This window comes from Ambystoma mexicanum, chromosome 2p (genome assembly GCF_040938575.1).
Source record: "Ambystoma mexicanum isolate Mex_15411 chromosome 2p, UKY_AmexF1_1, whole genome shotgun sequence".
NCBI classification, from domain to species: Eukaryota; Metazoa; Chordata; class Amphibia; order Caudata; family Ambystomatidae; genus Ambystoma; species Ambystoma mexicanum.
The window spans coordinates 1,028,247,374-1,028,262,552 of record NC_090923.1 but is presented as its reverse complement, the minus strand read 5'-3'; positions in this window follow the sequence as shown (position 1 = coordinate 1,028,262,552).

Sequence of the window (15,179 nt, the reverse complement as noted above, 5' to 3'; positions counted from 1 at the left end):
TGTTACACGCCCAAACCCTGGGGTATCACAGCGTAGTTACAGACATCTTTGGCATTGATTTGGAGTCTTCTCGTACATACATATGGATGGACAGTTTTACAAAAGACATTATTGACATTATTGCATACATTCTTAGCATACATAGGATGAAAAAAAACAGAAGTCATAAAATATTTACATGTTCTGGATCGAGCCTTGGTAGGAAAGGCGCCTTTCTAGAGCTAAAGAGGCTAACTGATATTGGCCATTGTGTCAGTTTGTGAAAATTGGTTAAATAACTAGGTTTTTAGAAGGTTTTTGAAACCATAGAAGGATTCCTCATTTTTAATGTTTAATCGGAGGGAGTTCCAATGGATTTGCTACCTCTAGTCTCTGTCTCTGCTTTCTCAGCTCCAGCGTGGAGTCGCTCTCATCGTCTCATTATGTTTGCATGCTTGGTGTAGGTCTGCTGACGGAAGGTTTAGTTCCACCAATTACTTCTGGTTTTGGCATTTTTGATCGGGTACTGGGCCCACCACGACTTTCCCGTGATCATGCAATCACGGAGGACGGTTTCGAGGGCTCCATCCTGATAGCGGTTTCCTCACTATTTGTTACGCCGGCCCTCCAGCATACTTCTGTGGTGTTCTTTGCTCGTGTGTTGCCACTGGCTCTGCGGCTCCACACTGCTCCACCCCTCCAAGATGTGTCTATGTCAAAGGGCTTCCACTTTGTATGTCTCTCTCGATCGGTTTGTTTTGTGTTATATACAAGTCCTTGTTCAAAGGGGCATTCTGTTTTCCTTAAGGTGTTGTATTTGATGCAAAATTACCTGAAGCCAATGGAGAGGAAGGCACATTACTTGCATTTTTACAGACATTCCCATATAAGCAGGTAGTGTTGCTTGCATAGATAGTTCCATTTGGGAGTGAGAGTCCTTGTCCCCTAGATGGGAGTTACTCCCAGTGAGATCCCACTTGCCCAGACCCCTAGGGAGGGTATTGCTAAGCGGGATCACCTCTCTAGCCTCACAGGGTTTGGCAGCCCCTGGGGAGAAGGGGTGAATACTCTCCATTTGTCACATTAGGCATTAAGCTAATGTCACATTAAGCTTCTCTCGTGCATGCCACATAGAAAGAAATGTGTTTTCAAAACACCTCAAGCGTTTAGATTTCCATTAAACATATTAACTCCATAATGAACTTTGAGAAGTTTTAGCAATGTTGCAAGTTTTAGCAATATTTCCAATTGTGAGAAAACAATGGAGGCAAAGTCAATAGTTGGAATGCACATTTATGAAATGTATTTCAGTGAATGCTAACAAACGTTTAATGTGCGGGTACAGGCTGATGTGGAGGTGTACACATTATGCAGTTCGTGGCATTCTTCTCCCCCACCATATACAGTGCAACACTCTAAGGAAAAGTCACAAAAAGCAAAAAAAAAATGAAAACTGAGAGCAGAGAGAGAAAAGAGACTGACAAAAAATAACTGCTATGTAGCTAATTCTTTGATATTTTCCAACAGCTAGGCAGGAAAGAATGCAGCAGTGTCTCTCTTCGGGTTTCCTCAAAGGAGTGTCTCTGTGGAAACAATGCAGGAGTGTCCCTGTAGAAGCTATGCCAGAGTTTCTCTTTTAGAAACTGTCCAGGAGTGTCTCGGTTATTTGTTGTATTTGCAAAAATGTTTAGTAAACAGTACCTGGTTTTAAGATGGTAGTGAGTAAAACTCACGATGTGGCTAATGCATCAATCTCTTGGTTTGATGATTCTGATGACTGTCCAGTCCCCAAACCTTAGGATTGTCAAAATGGCAAAGAGATCTCGTTCTCAACGTTGCTGCTGATCCAGGTAAAATGTAAAAAATTTTCAGACTCAATCTGCTTTGTAGAAAGGTGGCAGGTAGGGGAAATGCATACTTCTGGAAACAATGAAAGAGGACGGCTGTGATTGTGCATCACCCAGCAGTTCTGTATTCCGGCATGATGAGGTATTGGTGCCATTCCAACTAGTACGGCTGAGTTTTCACTGCAGTAGTTAAACCCCATAGTCTGCAATCAGCGACAAGCACTCCCACAGTTGTGTTTTGCAGGATACTCACTGGAAGAACTGGTGATATCTTGCTGTTGTAATGTCTGAGTTTCCCAGATGCTACAAGCTTCTTTTTATTTACATTATTAATCGCTGGTTTTTGCTGAACTGAGCTGTCGATAAGGAACGATGAGTTGGTTTTTAATGTAGCCCTGTTAGACCTGCCGCACACATAGTGTCTGTGTGCGTGGCGGCTCCTCCCGCGTTGGTCCAACTTAACTGCAGTGCAGCCTGGACGCAGCCTGTGGAGGCCTGCCGCACACCACGTATAGGCGCCACCATGATGGGTTCCTCGCAGTGAGGTCGAGGCCCCGCCCCTTGGCTGCCCAGGACATTCCCAAGCATCCTTGGTTACCAAGGCAACGTTTCTCCCGATATCGCGCAAGATCACAGTATAAAAGGCAGTTTAGGGCTGGAAGTCAATGCGTCTTAACGCTCCTTGCCAGTCCTGCCCCTGCGTTAGTTATGCCCACTTAACCTTGCACTCTCCTGCTTGTTTCCTGCTCCTTTTGTAATGGCTCCTTTTCCTGTCTTGTCCTGGCCCTATTTTGTCTTGTCTTCCTTGCTGGTTCTATTGCTTGTTCCCTGATTGCCTACTCCTTGCTCTGTGTCAGTCATTGAGTTTTCCCCCCTTTCCTATCCATCTGCTGCCTGCCATGTAGGTCCTGTTCCTACCTTCCTGGATCTTCGTCCAAGAGATCGACCTGCAGCATTCCGCAGTGCTTTGGCAGACTACAACACCTGCACTAAAGATCTATGGCACCCCTGACAGTGTTCTGCACTGTTCCTGTGCCACGGAAATACAGGGGTGCTATACCATGGCATCGGTAGGGGCACAACCACCGGTGGACAAAGGGGCCATGGCCACCCTTTTAAAAATGCTGGTCCCCCAACTGGCCCAGCCTGCCTCTATGTATTTGTTTTGGTGTGCCACCCCAAGATTTCCAGTTGGCCACCCCTATGAAAAATGTCTGGGGGTGCCACTGGATATGGAAAGCTTGTCCAAGCAGTCTGCAAGGTCCTATTTCTCCAAAGCCTACTGTTATGTTATGTTACGTGCCATTTGTATAGCGCTCTATATATCATTGGTATGATCTCAAAGCGAAGGTAGGTTGAACACCCTCAGGAACAACAGTTCTGGTCAGTAGAGGGAGATAGCGTCGTAGGGTGCACGGGTGCACCAGATATGTGTACAGCGGATGTAATTGCTGGATGGTAGCTGCATCCTAGCATTAGCTGTGGTGCAGAAGATATCAGTTGGATGTGTGCAGTCTGGTGGGTGGACACCCAGACTGGGTTCTGGCTGCGTTAGGCCTGAAGGACGCATTATGTGAGCAGCAAGGCCGGAATGACATCGGCTAGCTTTGTTTTATTAGGGTGATGAGGTGTTCATGGGGTAATATTCATATGTGGACAGCTAGGCCAAATTTGTCACGGGTATAGCTGTGTTCTAGTTGTGTGATGTGTATAGTAGAGAGTAAGCGTAGTGATGTCATATGATGATTATCTTTAAAGCGCCCGAGACCAGGCACGTGAAAAGGATGGCAGGGAACACAGTGACACACAGACACATAGTGACAGGGTGTTGGGATTACAGCGACAGGAGGGGGGCATACAGATATATAGCAACAGCATGGGGAACAGGAAAGCAAGGTACACAGTGACACACGTGTGAGGCATGCTAACATTTACATTCACATTTCTATCTAGATGCGATTCAGGCTGTTTACAGCTGCACCCAAGTGTGGGACATGCTAACATTTGCATTTCTATCCAGATGCGACTCGAGCTAATGTTCGCAACTTCATCTAAGTGAGGCACATGCTCCCATCCAAGTGTGGGACATGCTGACATTTGCCTTTTTATCTAGATGTGACACAGGTCAATGTTCACGATTTCAACCAGGTGTGGCACATGTTGCCATTCACAATTTCGTCCAGGTGTGGGACATGCTGGGACATGCTAACAATCGCATTTCTATCCAGGTGCGACTCAGGCCAATGCTCATGATTTCGTCTAAGTGTGGCACATGCTAACATTCACAATTCCATCTAGATGTGGGACATGCTAACAATCACATATTCTATCTAGATGCGACCCAAGGTAATGTTCGCGAATTCATCTAAGTATGTCACATGCTACAATTGACAATTCCATCTAGGTGTGGGACATGCTGGGACATGCTAACATGCACAACTCTGTCATCTAAGTGTGGGGCATGTTGGCGATTGCATTTCTATCAAGATGCGACTTAGGCTAATGTTCACGATTTCATCTTTAAGTGTGTTACATGCTACCATTCACGATTCCATCTAAGTGTGGCACATGCTATCATTTACAACTCTATCTAAGTGTGGCACATGCTACCATTCACAATTCCATCTAAGTGTGGGACATGTTGAAAATTGCATTTCTATCAAGATGCGACTTAGGCTAATGTTCACGATTTCATTTCTAAGTGTGGTTCATGCTACCATTCACGATTCCATCTAAGTGTGGCACATGCTGACAATTGCAATTTATCTAGATGCGACTCAGGCTAATGTTCACGATTTCATCTAAGTGAGGCACATGCTACCATTCACAATTCCATCTAAGAGTGGCACATTCTATCATTTACAATTCTATCTAAGTGTGACACATGCTACCATTCACAATTCCATCTAAGTGTGGGACATGTTGACAATTATATTTCTATCAAGATGCGATTCAGGCTAATGTTCACGATTTCATCTCTAAGTGAGGCACATGCTACCATTCACAATTCCGTCTAAGTGTGGCACATGCTAACATTTACAATTCTATCTAAGTGTGGCACATGCTACTATTCACAATGCTGTTTAAGTGTGGCACATGCTAACATTTACATTTACTGGTCGAGTCTACATTAAATGTATTGGTTGAGTCTCCTGTAATCACCTACACTAGACATCCCATCACGGCCACTCCATCAAGATCACGAGAACAATGAAAGACTTCAGGACCTCAACACAAGAGTGAGTTACTCCTTGACAACCCCTGCAGCAGTGTTTTTTTACTTGGATTATCAATCGCTGGTTTTTACTCCATCAAATTGAAGATGAGAGATGAGAATGTTCTCACTGTAGCTTTCAATTGTGAACACAACAGGAAGTGACTTTCCAAGGTCTTTGCATATTGTGACAAATCTGAGGATGTCGTCCCTTCTCCCCTAGTGGGAGAACATACCCATGGGCTAGGGCGGTGCGTCCACAGTATAATAGTCCCCCTGGGGGTGGTGCACCGAGGGAGAAACACATGGGGAAGGAATTTCCCTATAGGATTCGGGACTACCATCACCAGAGAATGTGGTATCACCCTGCTTTAATACCTCCTACCCCTTTTCCAACTCTAAATCCTCCTTCCCCATTCCTGGATAGAACTGATATGTTTTGTTGTCAACTCAGTCCACCTAACCTACATGACAACACTAAAATGCCAGAAAATACAAAGTATGTACATAGCTTTAAGGCTGTTACTGGGACGAAGAAGATAGCCGTGAGTCCAAGGATCACTCGTGAGAAGCAGAACGAGTGGTCTAGCTTCTTGATGCCAGTGATTGTCCCAAGAAGGAGTTCAAGCTCAGGCTCAAACCGAACCGCAGGAGGGACGTGAGAGGGGAAGACACGTCCCCCAAAGAAGAATAGCGGGAGCATTGCACAGAAGCAGCTGACACGAGCCGCAGGACCTCATGAAGCGCAGGAGTGTCTGGACACGCAGCTGGAGGAAGGCTTCAGTATGCAGAGGTGCTGCAGAACCCGCGGAACTCCCGAACGCTACTGGACCCTCAAGAAAGGATACAGCTTCCGGGGAACCGTGGTACCGCCGACAAGGAAGCAAACAGGTAAACGGTTTGCCAAGTAGCTGTGAGAGGACCCTGAAGCGAATAAGAGACAGTTGCATACTTGGCAGGAGAGTGAACCAAGCAGATAAAACGCATCGGTGCAAGTCTGAAACCCGGACCCAAAAGAGAGGGTCTGGGACCCTGAAGCGTATAAGAGACAGTTGTATACTTGGCAGGAGAGTGAAACGAGCAAATCTGCAGCACCAGCCTGAAATGAGAATGTGGAATACCCTGTCTCACCTAAGTGTATCCCACTTCCAATCCTCAAGGACCCTCCACCAAGGTGATCTTCCCTCGCTCGTCTAAGCCCAGGGTTGAGATCCAAAAGCCATGGCCCTTCCCTGGCCACCTGCATAGAGGATCCAAAGGGAGTAGATGTGAAGACACCCTCAGCTTTCTCACAGTTAGCCATATGTCGCATTTAGCCAGATTGTGTTAGTCAGACATATCTCGCATTCAGCCGGATTGTGTTAGTCAGACATATCTCGCATTCAGCCAGATTGTGCTAGTCAGCCATATCTCACATTTTGGTAGATTGCTTTGGTAAACCATAATTTCTAGGTGTTACTGCAGTTACTGTTGTGCCCCCATTCTAGGCCCTTCTCAGTCTATCCAGGGGTCCCAAATCTAGGTGTTACTGCATCTGCTGTTGTGCCCCAGTTGTGGGTGTGTTGTCCATCTCTCTAGGCACCTCTGGTCTAGGTTTTACTGTGTTTACTCTGGTGCTCCCATTTCTAGGCGCTTTCTCCTTCTGTCCAGTGTGATGGCATCAAGAAGCAAGACACAGACAACAGATTCAAAGTTCAAATAGAAAGATTGTATTAACTTAAATGTCAGGATGGTTGAACGCTTAACTTGTCCTATGCTAAGGTGGGATTTCCCTACCTAAATAAAACTAAGGAAAGTCTGAATCAAAGAGTTCAACTTAGGAATCTGTCTGTGTCCAGAAACTATGCTTGCCCTCACAACTATATCTATACATTGTGTAGAGATGTCAGTAATCAAAGTATGCCCCTTTTAAAAATCAAACACAATAGGCCTAGTGTCTCTCACTTCCATCAGAAAGCAGAAGAAAGTCAATATGTACTACAGTTAAGACTTCCAAAGGAAAAATGGTAGTGCTCCCTAGGGTGCTCCACCTCTTTCAGTCCCTCCCACTTAAGGTCCCGGCGGCTTTCTTTAAGTCATTAAATAGAATAATATCCCAATTTATCTGACAAAACAAGCACCCCAGAGTTGCATTGGAGACCCTGATGGCGCCAAAGTCAAAGGGGGCCTAGGCCTCCAAAACTTCGGGAATTACTATGCAACAACCCAGCTGAGAGTCCTACGGGAATGGTTCAATGGTTCATGAATCACAGGCCCAAACCATGGAACGAGATGGACCAGGCAGTAGCAGGTTCCCCCTTAAGGGTTGTGTTGTGGTTAAATAAGCAGGATAGACCCAAGAACATAAGCCTGAGCCAGTTTCTCTGAGTAATGTGAAATGTGTGGGACAAACTAATTAGCCAGGATCAGATCTCCACGATTCCGTCCCCATTCACCCCAATGTTTGGGAACCCACAGTTTTCCCCTGGAATGGCACAGGGCTCCTTTGCAAAATGGAAGACAGTGGGTTGCATAACGGTGGGGGACATGTTTTAGGGGGGCGAGATCTGAACGTTTGTAGATTGCAAGAAACACCTGGGCCTGCGGGAAAGCGATAGACTGGAATACTACCAGTTGAGACATTGGCTTCAGCAACCGGATATTAGACAAGCGGGGACCCGGGCCTTGACCCTGTTTGAAAAGTTCATAGTATCACATGCAGGGGACAAACACCTGATTTCAAGTCTATATGTGTCATTTCAGGGGGAAGGCCCCACCAAGAGGTGGGCCTACATGCAAAAATCGCAGACCACATTGGGGAGGACATAACGGAAAGACATTGGGAATTACTATGGGCACAAATCCCAAAACTAACTAGATCAAGTTAGATCAGGGAAGCTTGGTGCAAGGTGATGGTGCAATGGCACTATACCGCTGCGAGGCTACATTCAATGTACTCAGGGACAGCCCAGGAATGCTGGAGGGGCTGCTCAGGGAGAGGTGACTGGAGGCACATTTGATGGGACTGCCCGAAGTTACAAGGTTTCTGGGGTGACATTAGATCTCAGATCTCAAAAATGGTCCAGGGGCCCCCTGATTATGATATGATATGATATGATATGATATGATATGGTATTTGTAACGCGCCTATACACAGGTGTTTCAAGGCGCGACGAGGCAGGAAGGGGAGGGACAAGAGGAGACAGACAACGATCCCCCCAAAACAATGGACGTGCGGCCTCTTTGACCCGGAATTCCAAATCCTGACAAAACCCCAACGAAAGGCGTACATGGTCTTACTTATAGTGGCATGGGTTGTAATAGCGAGGAATTGGAAACGGAAAGAGACCCCCACGAATGTAGAGTGGCTACAGAAAGTATGGGGCATAGTAGCGATGGAATGGATCACATATGGGATGCAAGGCGACAGAGACAAGTTTCGCAAAGACTGGGGAATGGTATTGGACTTCCTACGGGGGGATTACTCGATGCAATGGTGCCCCCAAAACTTGAAGATTTGGGATATAATGTGAAATTGCAACCTCTATTGAAATTACAAGGGATTGTACCACAAACACTTCAGCTGCAGGGCTGGGGAGGAAGAGAAGAGGGGACAGGGAGGGCGGGGAGGGATGGGGGGAGTTTACTTACAGTTTGTATTGATGAAATTGCCAATAAAAACACATTAAAAAAATTAAAATACTTCCCAAGGATGTGTACAGTATATTGTCAACCCCGATGTACAAAAAGGACAGTGGTGTTTGGATGTTTCCCCCTCATTTAGGAAATACAAGTTGCAGGCACTGGGAATACAACTCGTAAGTGCAGATCGACCAAGGAGTTGTGAACTGCGAGTTGGGTCTAGCAAAAGTATTGTATTACTGTTTCCCCGCACGCAAAAGCTAACATGTAGTTTCATAAAACAGCAGTTAGAAGATGAATAACGGTGTTCATCTCTTCTCCCACAAGTTAGTACACTGGGCTATCTCATTTACTTGCTATTTTCAAATGTCCCTGTGGTTTGTCTATGGGAATAAGATACTATTGGTATGGGGGCTCCTCAATGAAGATGGCCAACAAAGTATGCCGGCATCGGAGGCTACGTCGCGCCTCAGTCAAGCACTTTAATTAGTGCTGACTCTGTCACGTTTTCGTTACGAACGTGAACAGAGAGGCGCGTTGTGAATGAGTCAGCAAAAATGCCAGAATGGAAAGTTTCCGCAGGCACCAGCGCTACACCCATTTAATGAAAGAGCATGTAAATGAAATCCCCGTCATGTGCAGGTGTTTTCCTCGAGAGTATACTGCCCTACTGTTTAGTCTTACCAAAAATGAAAGGGCATTTTATGGTGTCTCCTGTTCGGTAATCATAGCACATGGTAAGCACGTCCCGCATGATCATATGAGCAAGATAAAAAAATGTACTGGCATAAACCAATCTCAAACTGCAGAAAGTAGCAACTAATACCGAAGAGTAATTTTATATAGCCTAACAGGTTCTCTGTAAATTAAATTTCAGTAAAGAAAGGAAGAAATGAGGCGCATCTAAGTGGGCTCCAAGTGTCTGTTTGACCTCCCGGAACTGTTCGCACTCAGTGGATTGCCATCAAACTGTGAATTTCTTCCTCACGCCAAGCGCCGTGCGCGAGAGGAAGCTCCCTGTCGGCGAAACGCCACAATTCGGCAACAGACCAATCATTCACGGACTGGCTCCGCCCCCCGCCTTCCCTGCACTGCCTCCAGCCGGCTCCTAATCCTACTTATTTTCATGCACATGCGCATCGCGCATGCGCATCTAAGTGGGCTCCAAGTGGCTGTTTGGCTGCCCGGAACTGTTCGCACTCAGCGGATCGCCATCAAACTGTGAATTTCTTCCTCACGCCAAGCGCCGTGCACAAGAGGAAGCTTCCTGTCGGCGAAACGCCACAATTCGGCAACTGACCAATTAATGAACTAGAGACTATTAATACTGAAGCATTTCCTTCTTGTGTTTGTGTAAAAGTGTTGCCGCGAAACAGGCTGTGTATAGTCACACGGCTCTTTCCTTGCTGAAAGGGTAATTGTCTCTTTTCTTTTTTTTCCAGTCACTCACGGACTGGCTCCGCCCCCCGCCCTCCTCGCTCTGCCTCCAGCCGGCTCCCAATCCTACTTATTTTCACGCACACGCGCATTGCGCGTGCGCATCTAAGTCGGCTCCAAGTGGCTGTTTGGCTGCCCGGAACTGTTCGCACTCAGCAGATCGCTATCAAACTGTGAATTTCTTCCTCACGCCAAGCGCCGTGCACAAGAGGAAGCTGCCTGTCGGCGAAACGCCACAATTCGGCAACTGACCAAGTAATGAACTGGAGACTATTAATACTGAAGCATTTCCTTCTTGTGTTTGTGTAAAAGTGTTGCCGCGAAACAGGCTGTGTATAGTCGCACGGTTCTTTCCTTGCTGAAAGGGTAATTGTCTCTTTTCTTTTTTTTCCAGTCACTCACGGACTGGCTCCGCCCCCCGCCCTCCTCGCTCTGCCTCCAGCCGGCTCCCAATCCTACTTATTTTCAAGCACACGCGCATTGCGCGTGCGCATCTAAGTGGGCTCCAAGTGGCTGTTTGGCTGCCCGAAACTGTTCGCACTCAGCGGATCGCTATCAAACTGTGAATTTCTTCCTCACGCCAAGCGCCGTGCACAAGAGGAAGCTCCCTGTCGGCGAAACGCCACAATTCGGCAACTGACCAAGTAATGAACTGGAGCCTATTAATACTGAAGCATTTCCTTCTTGTGTTTGTGTAAAAGTGTTGCCGCGAAACAGGCTGTGTATAGTCGCACGGCTCTTTCCTTGCTGAAAGGGTAATTGTCTCTTTTCTTTTTTTTCCAGTCACTCACGGACTGGCTCCGCCCCCGCCCTCCTCGCTCTGCCTCCAGCCGGCTCCCAATCCTACTTATTTTCATGCACACGCGCATCGCGCGTGCGCATCTAAGTGGGCTCCAAGTGGCTGTTTGGCTGTTAGGCTGCGAGGGTGTAGAGGTGAGCGCGGTACTATTTTAGATTGTGGCTTACTTTGTGTTACCTTGCTGTTTTAAGTTGCTATTTCAGTGGGGTTTGAGGTTGTTCTTGCTAGTAATCAGCATATCAAAATTAAATGGTCTCATGTCTGCGTAGTGGTCGCGCTCTAAAATCACCTCCACTAAAGGCAGTGACCACGAAAAAAGCCCTATCAAATAAACGCATGTTACCGGCAAAGAGCACCGTTGAGGCCGCTGCGCTTGTGCCCTGCAGGGGGCTTAGCTCTGCTGCAGTATGGGGCCCGGTCACTGATCAGGACCTGGTAAGGCACGAGGTAGCCTTCTCCTATGCACTTGCTCAAGCAATAGCGGTGGGTACAAATGGGGCTGCTTCGATTGGAACTATTCTCCCTCTAAGTAATGATTCTCCAAAGCCGCCCCGTAGGAGTTTTCTCAGTATGCGTATGGATGACTTAAACCCCCCCCCCCCCACTGATTGTGCAAACGATGATCCTTCCTCCTCACCCTCGGATAATTCCATATTAGCACCAGTTGTACTTGCTGTCCTTGAAAAACGAGTGCGGCTATCAGTTGGTCCCTTTACTCCAGTCACTTATCCCAGTTGCAAAAGAGCTGATGTACACATTCATTGTAAAGAGGTAGCAGCCATGGCTGACTTCAATAATTCTCTAGCACCTGATATACACACTATAGAGCTTTGCAATTATCCCGCCTCCAGCTCTTGTCCCTCTTTGCCAACTTCCAATCCAACCATAACCCCAAAACCTGTCTTAGGTCCCTTGACTCCGCCCACCAAAAACTTGATGAATCATCCTTTGGGATTTGATATTTTAGAACCAACAGAGGATATGCACTCGCTTGAAGCATCATATCCAGTATTAACAAGGATACTTAATCTCCTTGATCGTGGCCATGAATACACACATTACGAATTAAGGGACTACAAGTCATCATTAACAGAAATCCTCTTAAAACTTAACAAACTTGAGGGTTTCATCTTTGCAGATAGTCTAAGACAGGGATCAGGGGTTCACCAGTCGTTGAAAATAGACACACCTCCTAATCCCTCTGTGACTATGCAAACAGACGAGCTATATGCTCCTCAAAATGGTATACAAGCTAGGAATGTTTCACAAGCCAGTTACTCTTTTCCTCAATCATTTGCGCAAACTGTGCTTGCCCCACGAGCTGACACCTCTTGCCACATCCTTACGCATGCTCAACTATGTTTGGAAGTTGCTTCCCACGCTCAGAAGCTGGAACAGGTCTTATTTTTTTTACAGCCTGGACCGGGTGAAGAGGAGGAAACTCCTCCTCTCAACACAGAGGGAGTCAGTATTTCATCCTGACAGTCCCTCAGCACTAACCAAATTGTTAGAAGATAATGAGCGAGCTGACGCTGCTGCCAATCCCATCGTACCTGCTCCTGCTGAAAGTCCTCGGCCTAACGCAGAACGTACATTTATTTCAAGGAAGGAAAAAAGACTTTTCTTCCAAGCCCTAAAAAGGAAAGTGGACAGAAAAAAGCGGACCAAATCCCTCAAGTAGCATCAGTGGGTCAAGCAAAATCAAATGGTAAATCTAAAAAAACTGTCAAAAGTAACGAAACTGTAGTATCGATGGGTAGTGATGAACAGCCATCGAGCAAGAACCAAATAGGCAGTAACCCTGAAGAATGGTCCGATATCCATATAAAATCACCTTCGCATATATGTTCCGATGACTTGAAAACTACTAAAGGTGATTTGGACCCCGGTGTAACCCACTCCCAAAAAAAATCTAAAAATTCTTCTAATTAGTTGATGCATTCTCACTTAGACGAGAAAGTGCACTTGTCTTCGCAGACTCAATTACCTAATTTTTTCAAAGCTCTCGACAATAAAACCACGCACCTCACACTCTTAGCAAAATGGAGCTGGCTAATGACCTGGCTTTGAAAGCCTTATCTCCTAATGATGGATCTCTCCAGCCCCCGTCTGTTGACATACGAGGTGTGCCTATTAAAAACCTTCCGCTCTCGCATGATTTCAAGGGAGATTGTGAAAAGAAAAGGCATCTGTCTGAATCTCCGAACCATGCGGGGGGGGGGGAAGCTGAAGTGATGGGAGATATGAGTAAACACCCTACAACCATCATAGGATGGGAAATCATTTCTGTCAAAAATGGCATAAAGCGGCTAAATCGATCTGCACTGCTGCAAGCTTTTAGTAGAATTCCAGCTCTTCGAACTCTACACACGACAGATATTGAATGGGTTACCCTCTGGGTTGGACTGGCCCTTTCGGTCTTTCAGCCCGTGGCCGAACGACTTTGGGGTGCCAGGGGGACGCTTTTTCGGGAGCCACCTCTGGGGCGTTTTTTTGTTTTAAATTACAATGTAAATTTTGTTTTTATTGGCAGGCCGGCCTGCCCACCACAGTAACAGTGTCACTGTCTGTGTGTGTGCGGCTGCGTGCTGCCCCGCGGCCCGCGCGAGCAGCCTGCTAGTCTGAGGCTCACAGTCACACAGACTCAGCAGGCCGCCCGCGGCCGGGAAGTAAAATGGGGCAGGGGGCTGGTCCGCTGGGCTGGGCAGGGCAGGAACCAGGAGGGAGGCGCGCGCCAGCGGCACTGTCTGCAGTTTGCAGACTGCAGACAATTCATCATAGCAAGGTAACACTAGATGTTGTTACCTTGCTTTGATGATTGCATCTGCATCATGCATGCATCATAATTTATGATGCATGCATGATGCAGATGCACGTGCATCATTCATCATGGTGGGCCACCAGCAGCCGTGCCGCCACTGCAGGAGGCCAGTGCCGTTTGGTGTGCACGGCTCACGCTCAGTTCGGGCCGGCGGCAGCCTGAGTAAAGTTACTTTGATCTGTGGAGGGAGGCAGGATGAAGCAATTGCAAACACTAAAGCAATTGTAAAACCTGCCTCCCTCCGAGTCCTGAACGGGGATGGGGGGGAGGGTTGCATGGAAGGGCTGAGCTGGGGCCGGCAGCAACTGATTTCACATAGTTGCTTCAACTAGTTTGCAGGAAGTAACAACAGTTGTTGGCACTTCTTTGCAAAATTGAACTTAAGTTAACTTGTGCCTGCCGCGGAACAAGCCAAAGTAAATTCGGCTGCAGGAGGGCAGGCTGCCCCTGCCCGCCCGCCCAATAGACTGTGCCGCCATTGCTAATTGCATTGGGCCTCTGACCCACCCTGGCCCTGTGCATGATTTATGGTCACGCCAGCCGCTCACACCACACAGCGCAGCAGGCAGCACATGATGTGACTTTGCAGTGGGCAGAGAGACAGAGAGCCACCAGGCACCAGCTGGGCTGAGCCCCACCACAGTGCAAGCACACCAGTGGACCGTCCTCACCACAACCTGGAGGCCGCCAGGTGCCAGCCCAGTGGCAGTGTACTGCCCACACACAGCCACACTGACTGAGGAGGACCAGTGGACCGTCAGGCAGCAGGTGAGGCGACAAGTCGGAGGTGGAGCGGCCGCCAGCGGCCAGACAGACAGTGCCCACCCAGGCCACAGCAGCCATCAATCAGGTAAGGACTCTTAGACTAGTATTCTCGTAGGTATAATGGGTTTAAATGCAGGCGCCCCTTGTACCCCTTTCCTATAGCTCCCCTACTGCAGGCGTCCGCGTCCCCTTCCGTAACCCCTAAGTTTATCCCAACCTCCCTATCTCTTTTTATAACTCAAACCAAAACCCTTGCTCTAACATAGCCCGTATCCCGTGTGTGTACATGCATGCGGTCCCTTGCGTGCATGGAGCGTCTATAACCTGTCCTCTGTGGATGTTTTGCACATGTACATGTCATTAATCCCGACGGTAAACAAATCGATGGGATCTCCCATGTGTGTATCCTGTTCTCGGCCATAACCTCCCCCTTGCACATTTCCCGAATACGGGTGTTCCATGGCAGCGGCCGGCTGTGGCTTGCCCAGTGTGCATGCTCTGCGCACATGGTGCACGCCCGTGGTTTGCAGCGCAGGGAATTCTAACGGGAAATGCGCATCTCAACGAGGAAGCTTTCAATCACCTCGCTCCGACAGAGGGCACTAATGGTGCAGCGTCTTGCCACAAGGCTCAATTGCATTACAGACACTGGCTGGACAAACCCGTGTGCACGGATCGGCGGTAGGGAAAGCGCGT